We start from the raw sequence: 19,167 nt of genomic DNA, 5'->3' as shown, positions 1-19,167 counted from the left end.
AAGGCAGCGCAGCTCATAAATACCCGAGCCAGGACTCCACCTGGTCTCCAAACCTAAAGCCCTGGCCCCTGCCTGTGACATCCTGCCGCCCCAGCTGGAGCGTGGCCAGAGAAAGGCCAGCTGGGAGGAGCACTGGGAGCAGCCCTGCCGCAGGCCTGTCAGCCCTTGGTGTGCGCCGACCTGGAAGGCCAATAAAAACAAAGCTTGATCACGAAGAAAGAAAATAAAAATTAAAACTCTGAACGCTTTAGTAGCCACCTAATGACTACTCCTAGTCATTAACTAATGATAAACGGACGACGGCACTCTCCCAGGACTTTCGGCCCCGCCACTGCCTCATCTAAGGCAGCTGTGCCATCGCTGCCGCACAGCCTGGATTCCAGCCGAGCTCGTGTGGATATGGGGTGCGCGCGCACAGACACACACACACACACACACACACACACACACACACACACACACGCTCCTGCATGTTAAACACTTAGCCCCAGAGCACACTAAAGGGAGATTCCCGAACCTTGAAGAGCTGGGTCATGGTGGGAGGTCTTGGGCTGTGCCCTGGGGGGGACCTGGGCACCCAGCCTCTTCCTCCATCTCCCACTTCTCTGCTGTGAGGTGAGGGTGTGACTCCGCTATGTGCTCCGCCATGATCACTGCCACAGACTCAGCAAAGTGAGACCTCTGCGACCGCAAGCCAAGATGAGCCTCTCCAAGCTGACTGTCCCAGAGACTTGTTACAGTATCAGAATGCTGACTGGCACACTTACCTCTGGTGGAAAAAAAGCAACTAGAGGGCCAGACTGGCTTTTGGCTCAAGATGGAACTCAGTAAGCCTCTAAGCGGGGAGCCTGCGGAGCTTGTCCTTGAATTCTCTGAGTTTCCACAAATTCCCAAACCACCAGAGGGAGCCGCACAAGAAATATTAAAGCTAATGGTTCCAGCAGGAGGAGACCGAACTCCACCTCACAAGACTCAACGCCAGGAATTTTTCTTTATCTCTTCCCAAGGAGAGCGCTGTGACTCTGAGGAAGCTGGGCCTGGGGCCTGCAGTCGCCTGCTGCCTTTCTGCCCCTCCTGAGGACAGCCTGCCGGTCAGCAAGGGCGTGAGAGGAAGGCACCACGTGGGCCGAGGAGTGTCTAGTGAGGGTGACGTCAGTCCTGACACCTGATGCTGTGTAAAGAATTACCCCCAAACAAACTGAAACTAATGCTTATGAGGTGGCCTTGCTGTGGGGCAGGGACAGGCGCTCTCTCGGGGCTGCAGGCCAGGTGTTGGGAGGACTACAGTCGTCTCCAAATCATGCTCGCAGAGCCTCAGAGGAACCCGCTGGGCTCACTCACAGGTCCACGGTCAGGCCCGCGGAGTCTGGCAGGCTTTGGCCACAGACATCAGTCTCTCACCACCCGGGCCTCCCCGCAGGGCCTTGCCCAACCAGACGGCCTGCTCCCAGAGGACAGGGTTCCTGAAACAGTGCGCACAGGCAAGCAAAGCCCGTCTGCAACCCGGCCTTGGAAATGGTATTCCTTCATCTCTGCTGAACTCTGTCAGAAGCAGATCCCTAGGTCCAATTACGCTCAGGGGAAGAAAATTACACAGATGTGAGTAGCAGGAGGCAAAGGTCATCAAGAGCCATTTTAGAAACTGTCTCATACAACACAATTCGAGCCCTTAAAGCCAGCCAGGCCTGAAGTGAGATTCCTCTTGGTCTTTTCACTTAAGAGCGGTAATACATTCTGTCTTTGATAAGATCAGTTCAGGCTGGGTTCCTGTCCTGTCATCTGCGGCCCCCGGAGCCCTTCCGGGTACATTACGCACACACTGAGAGCAAGCTCCACCGCCAGCGAGACCAGAATGGTGGGGAGAGGTCATCCGAACGTGCTTTCCCCGGAACGGATGCAAAACCCAAGCAGAATGCTTAATCTCCTGGAAGATCCTGGATGGTATTTTTGGAGTTATGCTGCCTAGTTATTCTGAGCTTCTTCTCAGCTAATTTAGCATGGCTGTGTCAGTGTGAGAGGATGCCAAACTCAGAGTTTTACTGCCAAAAATGACAGTGAATAGAACTAGACCATCAGGAGTGCAATTAGTTTAGACATGCTATTAACACTCCGCCAGGGACACAGAAGGGAAATGGAACGTTAAAAGAAAAATAAATTTAGCTCAGTTCACGGCAAACAGTAAAATAAATTTCTACCCAAATTTGATACTTTTTGTTTGCAATGACAAGTAAATGAAAAAATACCTATATGGGAATGCTTGATAATCGCTTCCATAATAATGGCAAGAAAACAACATATCAAGAGTAACAAACTGGATGACACGGAGACAAGAATTTTCCTCTTTTTCACCCACTTCGGTACCCAGTTCTGGCAGTGGTATCACGGTGTCCCAGACACTTCAGCCCGGGAGGGAAAAGCCAGATGTGTGGCATACTTTATAAATATTTCATCTGTGTATTTACTGTTAAAAACATACCAGGGTGATGGAAAAATATGGTGAATTTTTTTAATTTTTAAAAATTTATTATAGTAAAAGACACATGGCCAGTGAGCCCCCTCAGAACACTCGCCTCACTTCACACACACCATCCTATCCTCCCTGCTGCTTTCTGAAGCAGTTCTGGAGTCCTCTTTCCTGAGTGTGTTCCTGAGGCATGATAAAAACTACAGTAAATGCAACTGCCGAGCATCCTCCAGCAGGAAAGCAGGCTCACGAAAACAGTGCAGCGTGCCCTCACCTGCCTTATTCACTTGCTTCTGGCTCTTCCCCAAAGTCAAAATGACCATGAAAGGGACACACCTGTAATCAACTGAGGACGTCAAGGCCGCATGACAGTAGAACTAATGACACTCCCAAAAGAGCACTTCCAGAGCTGCTTCAGGAAGTGGCAGGAATGATGGGATAAGTGTGTTTGAAGCGAGGGTGAGTATTTTGAGTATTTTGAGGGGGACTCATGACAATGTGTCTTTCACTACAAGAAATTTTTAAAATATGAAGACACCATATTTTTTATCACACCTTGCATGATTTTTAAAGAATGCTTGCCGTAACTGTGTTTTTAACAGAACATGCTCACACGAACCACGTTTCATTTTCCTCTGGATCAGGAGCTATCAGACTTGAGTCCTCTGTAGCTCCTAGATCTTCTCCCCACCCTAAGTTTCTCCCTCCATTGGTCTGAGGCAAGGGCCCAGAATGGGCATTTCTAACAGGGCCCCAGGGGACACTGCTGCCACCCTAAGAACGGGCACTCCAAAGCCCCCTCACTCAGTCCAGTTCTGCAGTCGGCCTCCTGCCCTCCCAACCCTGCCATCCCTCCGAGCGCCCTGACAGACAGCCTGTGCCCGCTACTAGTCTCCAGGACTGCAGATTTCCCAGTCACTGTTGGAAGAATGTTTCATTTTCCACTACAAAGTGGGGATCCCTGTTTACAGCGTTACCTCAGAGCAACCAGAATAACTACAGAGCTCAAAATGTTAGCAGTCGAGCCAAATTTCAATCGTTCACTATGCAGCCTAAGAGAACTGTATCACCCGGATGACCAGGCCCAGCACTGCCCTCCTCTGCCGTCCCGTTAGCCTCCAGGAGGGGCTCTGAGAGAAGAAAGAAGAGAGCAGAGCCAGAGCAGCTTCACCGAGAGCTCCGTGTGAGCCCTTAGGCTGAGCAGGGGCAAGCAGCCTCCCACCAGCACCAGCCGGAGGACACTTCCGGTCCCGCAGGACCCAGGCTGAGTGAGGCCGGCAGGGTCAATAGAGGCCTTGAGGACAGACCCATGTGGCAGCAGGGCGGCCGGGCCAGTGGCGTCTCTCATTCTCCCTGGAAGCGCAGGACCTAGGGGTGGGAGCAGAGAGCACCCGAGACTCAGCCCAGGGGCAGGTTTGCCCAGATGCTCTGACCGTCTGTCAGCAGCGGCCCTGTGTGACCCGCGTGAAAACAGACAAGTACAAGCTGCGGAGCCTGGGCTCGGGCTCGGGTGAGATTACAGCTGAAATCAGAAGCCGCACGTCCCAGAAGTGACTGGTAAGGACATTAGAGAAGTTTAAAAACACTATTACCGCAGTGCCTTGAGGACACCAAGGCTAGGGTTAGTCTGCAAAACACCACAGGTCCAGATCAGAGCCAAGTGGGGCGGGGCTTCTCAAGCCAGATCCTAAAGCCGGGTCCTTGCCATGAGCTGCCATGTTCAATTCTACTTAAACTCCAACTATTTCCACAACCTTTAACCTCAAGACAGTGACACGTTTTTAATTTTGCTGTCAAAAGGGGAATTTTCTCATTGTTCATTCGTTATGGAACATCTAGTTACCATAAATCTCCCATTAGTGAACATACTGCCTATGACCTCTCTGACCATATATAGTTACCAAAGCCAGGGCTTTAGAAAGCAGTGTGCACCCACTGCGGTTAGAAGGGGCAACAGAAGCCAGGCGTCGTGGCGCACGCCTGTAATCCTAGCTCTTGGCAGGCTGAGGCAGGAGGATCACTGCAAGTTTGAGACCAGCCTGGGCTACACTGCAAAAACCCTGTCTTCAAAAGAAAAAAAAAACCAAACTAGAAAGAAAGAAGGAAAGAGAGACAGAGAGACAGAGATGGAGAGAGACAGAGAGAAAGAAAAAGAAGGAAGGAAGGAAGGAAGGAAGGAAGGAAGGAAGGAAGGAAGGAAGGAAGGAAGGAAGGAAGGGCCAGCAGGCAACAGGGCTCTTCCCCTTCCAGTAAGGCAGGTTAGTAGGGCTGTGGGTTTGTTAATGCCGACAACAGTAGAACAGTTTTAGAAATACAGTGTCAGGGCTTGGACGTCTCTTCCACCTACCATAGGTCCGAGCACATAGCAGAGTGTGCAGTGCTTGGTGGCTCTCAGTAAATGTTTGCTGACACACTCGTTTCTCATCAAAACTGAGAGGAAAAGTATTTTTTAGAACAAGGCTCAGCTGGAAGTCAACATGTTAGATAGACCTTTCCCAGGGGTCTCTGGAATAATTTGCCTCAAATAGTTCACTTAAGCGTCAAAGTAAGCTTCAAACACATAACTTAATATTACAAAGGAGGCTGGAACCATTCAGAGACGAAATGCAGTCATCTGACCACAGGCTTTGAAATGCTGGCCGGGCAACCGCTTCCAGCATACCTTGGGTGAAATCTGTCGCCAGATGAAGCAGTAAATGCAGCGGCCACTAGAGGGTGACAAAAGGCCAGGAATTGGCTGAAGAGCCGAGAAAGAGGAGGGGATGGGAAGACCTCCCAGTTTACAGCAGCCAAAGCCAGAGATCCAGGGGCGCTGAAGCTTCGGTGCACGTGCCACAGAGAGCTGTCTGTATCACTGAAAGCTCTAAAAGGTTCGCCCTCGCTGGCAGAGCTGAGGAAGACAGAGCTGGGTAGTAAAGAGAAAAGAAAAATGTAACCCAGAACAGCAAAGAAAACAGATATAACGTTGGAAACACCAAGCATAAATACAGAGATCAGAGAGCAAGAGCATTCCTAGATGTGTTGAGCTGGAAATATCCAGGGCTTGGGAAATGCGCAAACCACGCTCCCAAACCAAGAATCTGAGTACAGAGCGCAGGGGAAGGACTCGGGTGATCCTCTCAGCCTGAAGTAAAATGACTTGAACCATGTGCAGTGATTTATCTTCCTGAGAAGTGTGCTGGGCTGCAGGAAAAAGCATTCGGGCATTTTTTGCGCCATCCTAGAAAGCAGTGCCACTGCCGGCCCCGCCTCCCACTGTGCAATCCCAACCTCACGCCCTCTCATTTTCCTCATCTATGAATGGGTGATCAGAACGAGCACCTCTGCTTCAAAATGTCTCTGCTTTAAAATGAAGGACTCAGCAGAGATTCTGCATTCTGCAAAACTCAGTAACTGACGGTAATCCAGACCGTTTTTTGGTCAGGCATTCCTGTCGTCAAGTAGGCACAGTTTTTGATGAGCTCCACCAGTCAGCCTGAGTGCAACCAGTCCTATAACCTTAAGCCTCCATGACGCTTCACAGACTTTAGGTGGGGGAAGGGATATATAGAAACGTGCTTTATTTCTAATTTTGCACACTGCGATTTTATTCATATTTTCATTGCACTGTATCCAATCTCTGTTCATTAAATTTCCATTAAATAAGTAAACCTTGTACCCGCCTCAAAACTGTCCTGAGAATTAAATGGCGTGCGCACAGCAACCTCGATAATTATCAGCTGCTTGTGTGGCTCACCCAGATCTCAGCGGCCCAAAACAATAGCCATTTGTTAATTCCCACCCCTCTGCCAGTCAGCTGAGGAGCTGGCCCATTGGGCTGGGGCTGGCTGGGCCGTTCTGCTGGGCTCAGCTGGCTCACTCGCCCATCTGTAGGCACCAAGGGATTGAATCACTTTAGGCTGAATGGAGTGGCAACAGCTGAGGTGCAAGGAGGCACAAGAAAGACACGAACACCCAGGAGGCCCAGACTCAGAGCTGCAGCACCATCAAGTTGGCCGCCTGGCCAAGCCCAGGCTCAAGGGTGGGTAAATGGAATTTGCTATCTAACATACGCTGTGTCTTTTTTGAAAAATTCTCTGTTTACCACAAGTGGAATATGAGTGCTCACAGAACAGGGATTGTCTGTCTTATTCCCACTGTACCATTGAGAAAACGAAGTCGCAGAGCTATGAAGTGGGAGAGGCAAGATTTAAACTGGGGCCGTGTGGCTCCAAAGTCCAGACTATGAATCCCTACACTCTGTTTCCTCTCCTAAGAAAAGACTCCCAAGTGATTTGGAGGCTGTGGAAGATTCTGAGCCCTAAATGGGACCTACGTATCTTAATGCTTTTTTCCTGAGGCCAGAGTATCTAGAAGGAGCAAAAATCACTGTTTCTTATTGGATCAGATGGTAACACAGAAGGGATGCATTAGGAAAGCTGCACTGAAAAGCACAGGAAATAAAAGTAAAAATAGGCAAATGAGATTTCATCAAACTAAAGAAGCTCTACAGAAAAAGAAACCACAGAGTGAAGAGACAACCTAGAAAACGAGAGAAGATGTTTGCAAACTGTATGTTTGACAAGGAATTAATAACTAGAACTTATAAGGAATTCAACTATAGTAGTACCTCAGCTCACAAACTTAATTCTTTCCACGATTCGGGTCACAGAATTCATTCCATGATTCTGGTCCCAGTGTGACCAGAATCGTGGAAAGAATTAAGTTCGTGAACTGAGGTACCACTGTGATAGCAAAACCCCAAGTAATCCAATTTAAAAGTGGACAATAGATCTACATAAACATTTTTCAAAAGAAGACATACAAATGGCTAACAAGTATGCCTGAAAGATACCACCACTGATCATCAGGAAAACACTGTTATGGTTTGTGTCTGGGTGTCCCCCCAAAGCCTCATGTAGTCATGGGTGCAGGCTTTTACAGTTCATGATTGGTTCATGGTCCAGTGTTGGGATTATGGGTGTGAGTGCTACACCTGCCCTGGGGCGGGTAGTTTGCATACAATGTAAGGGAGGGAAAGAGGCTGCTTGCCACCGCTCCTCCTTTTAGCTCTTGTTGCTTTTGCTATTTTCTGCCGCCATGAACTGTTGCCTTCTGCCATGTGCCACTCTGCCTTGGAGCCAGCCAAGTATGGGCTGAAACCTCCACAAACTGTGAGCTAAATAAACCTTTCCTTCTTTAACTTTAGGTGTCAGGTATTCTGTCTCAGCAACAAGAAAAAAGTAACCAAGACAAACACAATTCAAAGCTACAATGAGATGCCACCTCCCTTCCCTTAGAATGGCTATTGTTGGGAAGATAAATGGCAGGTACTAGTGAAGATGTGGAGAAAAGGGAAAGTGTGCACAGTGCTGATGAGAACATAAACTAGTACAGCCACTGTGGAAAACAGTACAGCCTCCTCAAAGATTAAAAATAGAATAACTGTTTGTGTTAGTTACTTTCCTTGTTGCTGGGACAAAATACTCATCACCCATGTAATGGTTGACTGATTGTGTCAACTTGAGAAGTTTACTTAAGAGAAGCTTAACTAAATTGGCTCAGCAATTCCATACCCTAGAGTGCAGAAGACCCTAGAGCAGCTCATCACCTGGACCGTATTAAGGGGAAGTGAGGAAGAACAGATTGCTTCTGTTCTTTGGGGAAGCTCCAGCCTTCACTTGGACATCAGTGCAGATAGACTCTCGGGCTTCTGTTGTAGACTCTTCAGCCTTCCATTGCTGATCCATCGGCCTCCTGATACAGATTTGCATGGGACACTGCAATGAGCTCCAGACCTTATACTGAAACCTTTGGTCTCCAGTATGCAGACACCCTCTGCACTCTTCCTCATCTAACTCTATGGATGACCATTGTAAACTAGTCTTATAATTTCTTAAACATTTGTGTATCTTACATTATATCTGTTTCGCTGGTAAAACACTGACTGATACAACCCCTAAGTTAAAGGAGAAAAAGTCTTACTTAGCTCACAGTTTGTAGATGTTTCAATCCATTGTCAGCTGGTTCCAAGGCAGGGCAGCATGGCAGATAGGCCAGGCAGAAGAGAAACAGTTCATTGCAGGGTAGACAGGAGGCAGCAAGCTGTAGCCTTCCTTTTTGCACTCCTTTTTTATTTCATCCAGGCTATAAACCTATTAGTTTTTGCCACTCACACCCAGGGTGGATCTTCAGTAAATCCACCCAGCCGCACCCAGAAGTACGTTAACCGAATTAGGGGACAAATCTAGTTACCACACACCCATTATCCAGCCACCTCCCAAAAACCCCAGTACCACAAACAAACAACACAACAAAAACAACAAAAAACTGCTCAAAACTGAAGAAACTATAGGCTGTGAAGACATCCTGATAAAAAGCAATTATGGGTAACTTTTTACCAATAAATTTAAAGGCATAGATTAAATTATTACATCTTTTTTTTCAAAATAAAAGAATGAAAACATGTTAACAAACAGACATCCATTTACAAAACAGCACAAGAACAATATGAGCAATACTGAATTACAGACAAGGTGCAGGAAATTAACAATGGTTGTTGTACTACATATTGATAACTTAAAAGTGGTTACTCAGGAAAACAAATATGGATGTGCAAGGTAGATCAAATAATTAATCATTAACCATTCCTTTCAATAAAGCAATATAAGTCAGTAGTACAACTATGTAAGCTATCCTGTACATACATATATACATAATTTTCCCCTTCTTTCTTTTCTCTTTTCCCTTATCCCAGTTGCTCTTTACTTTCGAGCTGTCTTCTTTCGTTTCACAATGTTTATCATACCTCCTAATTTTTATTCACTCTTTCAGGTTCTTACACTAGTAAGACAATACACTGCTTACACATGCAGGTCTGATTTATTTCACTTATGAGTATGGTCTCTAGTTGCGACCATTTATCTATAAAAGCCTCGAGTTTATCTTTCTTTATAGCTGAGTAATATTCCATTATACAAAAATGCCCAATTTTTTTATCCAATCCTCAGTGGATGGACATTTGGGTTGCTTCCACGATTTAGCTATTACAAACTGTGCTGCTATAAACATGGGTGCACATATATCGCTGTGATATGATGTTTTTAGATGTTCTGGGAAAATACCCAGAAGTGGAATAGCTGGGTTGAATGGGACCTCTAGACCTAGTTTGCTGAGGAATCTCCAGACTGATTTCCACAATGGTTTCACCAGTCTGCATTCCCACCAGCAGCGGAGAAGGGTTCCTATTTCTCCACAGCCTCACCAGCATTTGTTGTTGGTTGATTTTTTAATGATAGCCATTCTTACTGGGGTAAGATGAAATCTCAATGTTGTTTTAATTTGCATTTCTCAAATGTCTAATGATGTTGAACATTTTCTCATGTATTTATCTGCCATTTGTATTTCTTTATCTGAGAAGTGTGTACAGATTCAATGCAATTCCCATTAAAATACCATTAGAATAACTCACAGATCTACAAAAAACATTCCTAAAATTCATCTGGAACCAGAAGAGATCTAGAATAGCAAAAGCAATCCTGGGCAACAAAGACAAGTCAGGTGGAATCACAATCCCTGACCTGAAACTATACTACAAAGCTACTGTAATAAAATCAACATGGTACTGGCTAAAAAACAGACCTGAAGATCAATATAACAGACTGGAAGAAACAGCCACAACCACAAACACACTTAGCCACCTAATCTTTGACAAAGGGGCCAAACAAGCTCACTGGAAGAAAGATAGCCTCTTTAATAAATGGTGCTGGAAAAACTGGCTTGCCACTTGCTGAAGACTGAAAGTTGACCCAAGTCTATCACCACGCACCAAACTAAGTCAAAATGGATCACAGATCTCAATATTAAAACAGAAACACTAAATCTATTGGAAGAGAAAGTAGGTAAAAACCTTGAAGACATAGGGGTAGGCAGAGAGTTCATGAACAAAAACCAAACCGCAAGGGCAATACTTCAAAGAATCAACAACTGGGATCTCATCTTACTGAAAAGTTTCTGCACATCTACAGAAATCACCAACAGAGTAAAAAGAAAACTCACAAATCGGGAAAAAACGTTAGCCAACTACCCCTGAGACGAGAATTTTAAAAAATCAGGCCCCCAAAATTCAAAGACCCAATCCAAAAATGGGCATCTGATGAAGAAATACTAATGGCAAATATATACACTTCTCAGATGAAGAAATACTAATGGCAAATATATGAAAAAATGTTCAACATCACTGGTCATTCAAGAAATGCAAAGTAAAACAACACTGAGACACCGTCTCACCCCAGAAACAATGGCTATCATTAAGAAATCAACTAATAACAAATGCTGGAGAAGCTGTGGGGAAAAAAGAAACCCTTCTCCACTGCTGGTGGGAGTGTAGATTAGTGAAACCACTGTGAAAATCAGTTTAGAGATTCCTCACAAAACTACGACTGGAAGTTCCACTTAACTCAGCTATTCCCCTCCAGAGTATTTTCCCAGAAGAATTAAAATCATCATACCACAGTGATATATGTGCACCCATATTCATAGCAGCACAATTTGTCATAGCTAAATCTTGGAAACAACCCAAATGCCCATCAACTGAGGAATGGATAAAAAAGATGTATTTTTATACAATGGAGTACTATTCAGCTATAAAGAAAGATAAACACAAGGCTTTTATAGGTAAATGGATGCAACTAGAGACCATACTAATATGTAAAATAAATCAGAGTCACATGTGTAAACATTGTACTGTCTCCCTAATGTAATAATCTGCAAGAGTAAATAAAACCCAAAACATACAATAGATATTATGAAAGGGAAAGAAATTGCTCAAAGGAAGGAACAACTGGGATGAGGGAAAGGAGAAAAAGGAAGAAAAAAGGAAGGTAATATAGATAGATAGATAGATAGATAGACAGACAGACAGACAGCTGGGATAACTATACTGCTGATGCTAATGGTTTATTGTAAGGAATAGTTAATACTTAATTTTTTTGACCTATTTTGCATGCTTGTATCTGGTAATCTGAACAACTAATTTGAAGACAATATGCAATATAACAACCATTGGTGAATTCCTACTATCTTGTCTAGTGAAACTCTGTATTGTTTCAAATGGGGTTTTTTTGTTTTTATTTTTTATTCTCATTAATGGTTTGATCAATCTTGCATTCTTACATCTGGTAATCTGAGTAACTTCACCAAAGATAATAATATGTAATATAAGAACCACTGTAATTCCTATCATTTCGTTCTGAAACTGTGTATCATTTTTTTCATTTTTGCTTTGTTTTGTTTTTGTCTATGTTGTTGGTATTTTGCTATTGTTCTTTATTATTTTTATTATTCTCTTTAAAATAAAAAAGTAGCATGAATTCTATTAAAAATTCAGCTTGAAATAAGGATTTGAGAGGACATCTAGATACAGGCCATACCACCATATGATTCAGAAATCCCACTGCTGGGTATATGTTAAAGAAAACAAAATTAGGATATTGTAGAAACATGTTCACCCCCACATTTATTGCAGCACTGTTCTCAATAACCAAGCAAAGGAAACAGCTTAAGTGTCCATCAGCTGATAAACAGATAAAGAAAATGTAGTATCTATGCACAGTGGAATGTGATCCACTCATAAAAAAGAATGAAATCCTGTCATTTACAACAATACGGATGGAATCAGAGGGCATCATGTTTAGTGAAATAAGCAGACACAGAAAGACAAGTACTTCATGCACTCACTCACGCACGAATCTGAAACAGACCAGGGAGAGCAGCGGGCAGGGAGGGATGGAGAAGGTTGCCTGGCAGGCGCAAAGACACAGAGAGGGAAGAAAAGCTCTGGTCCTACGGCACAGAGGGTGACGACGGATGAGGGTGAGGACCGATGATGGTCACGTACTGTTTCTTTGTTTAAATCTATAAAAAAGGATTTTGACTGTTTTCACCATTAAGAAGGAATAATAATTGCTTAAGGATATAGCCATGTCTACCCTGATTCAAACGTTACACAGTAATGTAACAACACGGGGTACTCCATACATATGCACACATGTAGGTGTTTTATGTGGAAGCCAATGTGTTAATTAGCTTGATGTGATCATCATTTTACAGTGTATATATTTATCAAATCATGTTGGATACCTTAAATATGCACAATTATATTTGTCAATTATACTTCCGTACAGCTGGAAAATTAAAAATAAATTTAAGAAAGAAGAAAATAGCACTTATTAGAAGGGCAGAAAGAGTCCATGGGACAACCCAGCAATGTCATCTGGTCTACCTGTCTAGCTGCAGCAAGCCACACATTTGTCAGCCCAGTGAGGATCACCATGGCCAGCTGTGGTGCGCGCACTACAGAACGCCCTTCCATGGGCACCTCCAGCAAAGCCATCAGCCCCAGGATCCCACTGGCAAGCTGGGCTAACGCTGACCTAAGTTGCTGGGTTTGACTGTTCTGTGGCTAGGACCTGTGCTCCTTTGTGAAGCTTAGATTGGGGATTACTTTTACATTAGGAATTTTTCTTTGACCTATGAGTGAGGATAGATTTTGTAAATTAGCATTTATCACCCATGCCAAACCTCTCTCTACACTGAGGAAATATTTCAAACTGGTAGACTGTGGGCCGAGACCAGCCCTCAGACATACTGTGTTTCACCTGCACTGACAAAATGGTTTAAAAGTTGCCAGCATTTAAAAATAGAGTGAATTCTATTAAAAATTCAGCTCTTAAAATAAGTTCCCTGGAAAGGTTTGCTTAGAGTCAGAATTATCTGTTCTGTGAAAGTCAAAGCCACTTATAAAACCTCTGAATTTAGTGTTTCCCTTAAGGTATGGTACTAGTAATTGATCTAATTTGCTTCATTTTTCCATTTATTCTTGAATCAATTTAAGTAAGTTATATTTTCTAAAGATGTAATAATTTAATCTATGCCTTCAAATTTATTGCTAATAAGTTATCCACAACTTCCTTTTATCATGATGTCTTCACACCCTATAGTTTTTTAGTTTTGAGCAGTTTTCTGTTGTTTTTGTTTTGTTGTTTGTTTGTGGTCCTGGGGCTTGAACCCAGGGCCTTAACACTGAGATATGCTCTCCAGCCCTTTGGTTTGATTTGGGTTCGTTTGGTTTGGTTTGGTTTGGTTTTTTTGAAATAAGGTCTTGCTAAATTGCTCGGGCTGGGCTCAAAATTTTGATCCTCCTGCCTCAGCCTCCTAGAATGCTGACACTACAAGCTGCACCTCCAGGCCTGGCTCAGCACCTCTAGTTCTAGTTCCCTTTTCATCCTTATTATTTATATATTTTCTCCTTTCTTGTAGGATAATTTTTTCTGAAGTCTTTTTTATTCCTTTTTTTTCCTATAAACCAATTCTCACTTTTGTTTTTCTTTTATCTTTATTTCTTAGATCAGTAATACTGCTCTTACTATTTCTAAACTATTTTTCTACGGGTATGATATGAAAATTTATTCCTAAATTTTTGAAGTTGGAATCTTAGTTCACTGGTATTGATCCTTTCTTTTTAAAATAAACATTTAAATTATCAATTTCTGAGTATTATTTAAACTGCATGTCACAAGTTTTGACACTTAATATTCTATTGATCAATTTTTAAATATTTTTCTTTTTTTGTGACAAGGTCTCATTATGTAGTTCAGACTGGCCTTGAACTCACTATGTGCCCAGGCTGGCTTTGAACTCGGTGATCCTCCTTCCTCAGCCTCCCGGGTGCTGGGATTACAGGTATATGCTAACCTACCCAGCTAAACTTTTACATTAGGAATTTTTCTTTGACCTATGAGTGAGGATAGATAGTGTAAATTAGCATTTATCACCCATGCCAAACCTCTCTCTACACTGAGGAAATATTTCAGAGCCTGGGATGTTAAACATCTCCTGTGTCAGGCGCTCTTACAGCTACAGTTCTAAAGGGGACTTAGGTTCTCCCATCACACGTGCCTTCACATGACTGAAAAGGTAGAACAGAAGTAAACAGCATCTTTCTGCTACCAAGCAAGAAAGTGAGGCTATGCTGTGTTTGTTTGTCTCTTCAGCAGCATGCATGTATCTCCTTTCTTCTCTACCCACCCCTCATCCCCATTGAGAATTAGTTTTGATGATGGTCACCTGAACTCAGAGTTCTCCTACCTGGTCACTGCTTCCTGACCCCTGGTACCATGGTGTGTCCACACCTCATCCCCAGAATTTGTATGTGGAAACTTGAGACCTCTGCAAGGTGATTAGGGGGTGAAGGCAAGAAGCCAAAGGAAAGCAGCCTGTGCGAGTCTGTTCACCCCCTCCATCCCCGGAGGGCCCTGATAGAAGGTGCAGACTGTAACGATGAAGCCATCAACAGACACTGCATCTGCTGGCTCCTGGATCTTGGAAAACTTGATCTCCAGTACTGTGAGACAAATTATCCACTCTAAAGATTTTTATTACAGCAGCCTGAATGCACTGAGGCATCTGGATCACAGCCTGATGGTCTGTTCTTCAACTCTATGGTTCCCAACGCCATCACAGGATCCCATCCACTCGCCCACAGCTGTCCTGGTCCCCAGCCTGCTGCCTGGGCAGAGCAGACAGCAGGGCGTCTCCCCTCCAGTATTTTATTCTGGGCATCAGCTCTGGAAGCCCCAACTAAAGTTAAATTCTGTCTCTTCCAACAGTTTTGTAATCACCCAATTCCCGGGGCTCAGTCCTTTTCTGCTTAAAATAGCTGGAGTTTTGTTTCTGAACGCTGAATGACGCAGGGTTTTGGTGGGGGTTTGGGGGTAACTTTTTAGTTTTACCCATTTATATCTTATAATTGTACTGTTATCAGAGAATGTGGTTTGACATTAAATATTTAAAACTTTAGAAGTTATATTTGTGATCTCACTTGTTAGCAATTTTATTAAAATTCTGTAAGTACTGAAAAGGGTATGTATCCCACAATCGTTACTATATGGTATTGCTAGAATGCTTGCTAAGTGTGCTGGTCAACTGCCTATATTCCACTGATTTTTTTTTTTTTTTTTTTTTGCATGCTCCAAAACTTACTGAGAGTAATGTACTAAAAACCTAGCACTGTAATAATGAGATGATAATAATAATAATGGTTCTAGATTTGTTATTTTGCTTTAAATATTGTAATGCTGTGCTGTTAGGAATGTAAGTTTAGAATTATTGTGACTTCCCAATGAAGTAGATCTTTAATCGTATGCAGCAACCAGCTTTTCTATTCTTTAACTTTGTACCTTTTTTTGTCCCTAGGTTTCATTTAGAAGCTGACCCTGGCTTTTGGGAAAGGGCTGGCAGCCCAGGGAGAAACAAAATATAGATGTTCCCTGTTTAATGACCTGTTTGTTTAATGACTGGACCCATGATCCACCACTAAGATTTATGACCCATCTTTTTTGGGGGTATGTACAGGTCTGTACATCTTGTTGATAGTCTCAATGTCTTTTTTGTACACTACACCTTGTTTATATAGTACTGTAATTTTTGCCAATTGTACTGTACAGTATAGTACTGTAGTTTTATGTTGTTGTACTACAAGTAAGAGTTATGCAAATAAAAGTAAAGTCATCAAGTTGGAGTTTCCTTTGACCATTTCTTTGTTCTGAATATTGTAATGTACACACTACAGTATATACAATTCTTCATTTAGTGACTAACTCATTTAACAAACTAGTTACAGGACCACAGCTTGGTCACTAAAAGAGGAATGTCTCTACCAACAGAGCTAGCCCAAAGAAAAGCCCACAGATACTGGAAACTGTAAATAGAGTATGGGAGTGTATTCTGAAAGTGACTCCCTCCAAGTGGCAGGTTAGAGTTGGGGAAGAAATCCATCGCAGTGCCACCATATTTGAGAGTGGTAATCAGGAGCCATTTAGGGAAGAAGTTACTTGTTTAAGACTAAGCTATTCTGCAAATCAGAAGTCAAAGAACAACTACACTTCAGTGTTTCTGGGGCCACCCTACCACAGTGACAGGAAGAGAGATGACCATAGGAGGAAGATGTCTAGAGGGGGCAGGCTAGTCACAGACCCCTGAGAAGTTTAAGCAGCAGATATCTCAGGCCATGAAGGACAGAGTGGTCCCACCCTCGGTGGTGAGAAGCCCTGCCAGTTTCATGTGGTTTTCAAAGTGGGCTGGGTCTGAAAGTGCTAGCATTAAGTTCAGTGGACTGCTTCACACACACATACACACATACACACACACACAACCGTCTACATCCAGCACAGAGCTCAATATTCTATTTGTTTTCTCCATCTGCCAACATGCGTCCCTATACCTCCACTCCAACGGTGTTATGGCTTGTAAGCAGACGTCCCCTCAAAGCCTCATGCACTCACAGGTGGGAGGTGATTGGATCATGGGAGCCTGATTCTCATCCACTGATGAGTTTAAAGCTAAATGTGATGTTGGGAGGTGACACTGTCATGGGATGGATTCAACAGATAGATTCCAGGCTCTTGTATACAGTGAGCAAAGAATTGCAATGGTGGAAGAACAGTAACTACAGGAAAACAAGCTCAGAGCAGATCTACGCCAGCAGAAACAAAAAAATGGCACAAACTGAAGTGGTGCTGGGATGTCAGGGAAAGCAAAAGCACACAGCTCAAATCAGGATTTCAAGTTTCTATGGAGGCCCAGCCCAGCCCAGGTGCCTCTCATCTGAGTCTCTAGGCAAGACTGAGAAGAATGACTAAACAGAGCGCTGAGTCATCCTGAGTTAGGGGCTTTCAACTGCACTGGCAAGCAGAAACACTGAAACGACACCCAGGATTTGGAGTCAGATTTATTTACATCCACGGACACTGATCAGGATTATTCCCAGAATATCAGGCCCTGATCTCTGGTGGTCTGGGGCTTCTATTGGATAAGCAAGCCAGAAGTATTGAGGGAGAATGGCTTGTCAATTAGGGATTGGGTCACACAATGTGCATCACAGTGAACAGCTATGCATCAGTGACCAGCTGTTTCTAAGAGACAGGAACAACCGGATCTTGAACAGGAACTATTATGTGGGCAATTAAGACACTGAAATATACGGGCTGGGGGTGACAGTTCTGCTGCACAACAAGTATGTGTGTTCCAGAGGTCACTCTGATTAAGTCACATGGAACATGGAAGGAAGATTGGCCCTGGGATGTTGCCCAAGCACAAGTGAGTAGAGGGGAGCAATTTCCTCCACCCACAGTGTTCTGTCGGTGCTAGTGATGGCTGGCTGGAGGAGGTGGGTCACTGGGGACCTACCAGTGTCTATCTTACTCCCTCCTCCCCTGATCACTGTTTCCTGTCTGCCATCTCCTCTGTCATACTTCCCTGCATTGGAGCCAGTAGACCATGGACTGAAACCTCTACAAACAGTGGTCCAAAATAAACCTTTCCTCCTCTAAGTGGTAGGTGTCAGGTATTGTGTCTCAGCAACTAGAATGCTGCTAATAAGACAAATGATTGCCACAGCCCAGGGTGTTTGGACAGAGGGGCCGCTGCAGCAAGAGGAGCACCTCACAAGCCCATAGTCCACAAAGCTGAGCAGAGACCGCAGTGACTAAGGTACACAGACACTGAGAGCCACTAGAATGAATACGGCCCTAGGAAGAAATCAAATCCTTTCCTAGTAAGAAAGGTGGGGCAGGACTCCACATACACACACCAAAAATGTGGGTGTGGAAACAAAATAGTAGGGAACTAGTAGTGACTCACCATCCTTCTCCCATACCTGGCAGAGTCCAATACTACAGGCCCTGGGAAAAAACCACTCACCCAAAGAGGTATTTTCTAAATCTGTTTGGAGAGGATGTTCTTTTTTCTTTTCTTTTTCTTTGTCTTCCTCTTTTTTGCTGCTCTCTGCTTTATTCTTTTCATTTTCTCTTCTTTTTCTTATTTTTTCCTCTTACTTAACTCTATTAACTTTCTTTTATTCTTAATTGGGTTCCTTGTCTGACTTTCTTCCTCTTTTTATCTTCCTTTTCTTCTTCAAATGTCACTGCTTTCATTTTTCTCTTTCCCACTCCCTCCATTTTTATTATTATTACAATAAAGTTTATTAATTTTTTAGATATTTAGTTGACTAAACACTTTTTGCTAAACTCTTCTCTATTGCTAATGATGATATATTTGTTGCATTTAGTAGATATTTATTGCAGGTCTTTTCTATTGATAAAGACAGTACAGTGGCAGCTTTTATTAGTTCTTATGGTATGTCAATATCCAGTTTGTCTCTGACTCTATTATTACTGCTGATTTCTTTGCTATTACCAATGGTGGTATGGTTGTCACTATTAATTGGTTTTTACTATATTCTAATATCTGATCTGTCTTTGTGTCATCAGTATTACTGTGGTTCACTTTTTCCATTCTATGTAGAATGGGGGTTCAAGCCTCCAGAATAAGGTTGGACACTAAGAAGACTTTCAAATATTATGCTGAGTAGGCTGAACAGAGGTATGAAAACCAAAGCATAATGAAACACAACATCATAGGGAGACAGATTCTAACTAAGGAAATCTACACAATAGAGACAAAGTTTCTCTACCTGATCCTCAACCTCAGCACAGAGACAGCAGTTAAGAGAAAGAAAGGCAACAAGATCCTGCCAAAAACCCTTAGTCCCTCCAAAGCTGATTTCCTAGACACTGAAGTAAAAGAAATTACAGGGAAAGAACTAGAAAACTAAATGGCCAAAATGTTCAAAGATTTCAAAAAAGAAACACATAAGCAATTTCACA

General features: G+C 43.3%; 1 protein-coding gene across 1 annotated transcript in view; it reads right to left on the bottom strand.

Annotated features, from left to right (window-relative positions):
- The window catches only part of LOC102028621 (zinc finger and SCAN domain-containing protein 29-like), a gene marked incomplete at its 5' end in the record, with an annotated part of 79,671 nt that overhangs the window by 20,911 nt on the left and 39,593 nt on the right, over positions 1 to 19,167 (bottom strand).

This window comes from Chinchilla lanigera, unplaced genomic scaffold, assembly GCF_000276665.1.
Source record: "Chinchilla lanigera isolate Chin_1 unplaced genomic scaffold, ChiLan1.0 scaffold00009, whole genome shotgun sequence".
In the NCBI taxonomy this organism is placed as follows: domain Eukaryota; kingdom Metazoa; phylum Chordata; class Mammalia; order Rodentia; family Chinchillidae; genus Chinchilla; species Chinchilla lanigera.
Note: the sequence above shows the minus strand (reverse complement) of the source record. Positions and strands in the feature narration are given on the sequence as shown.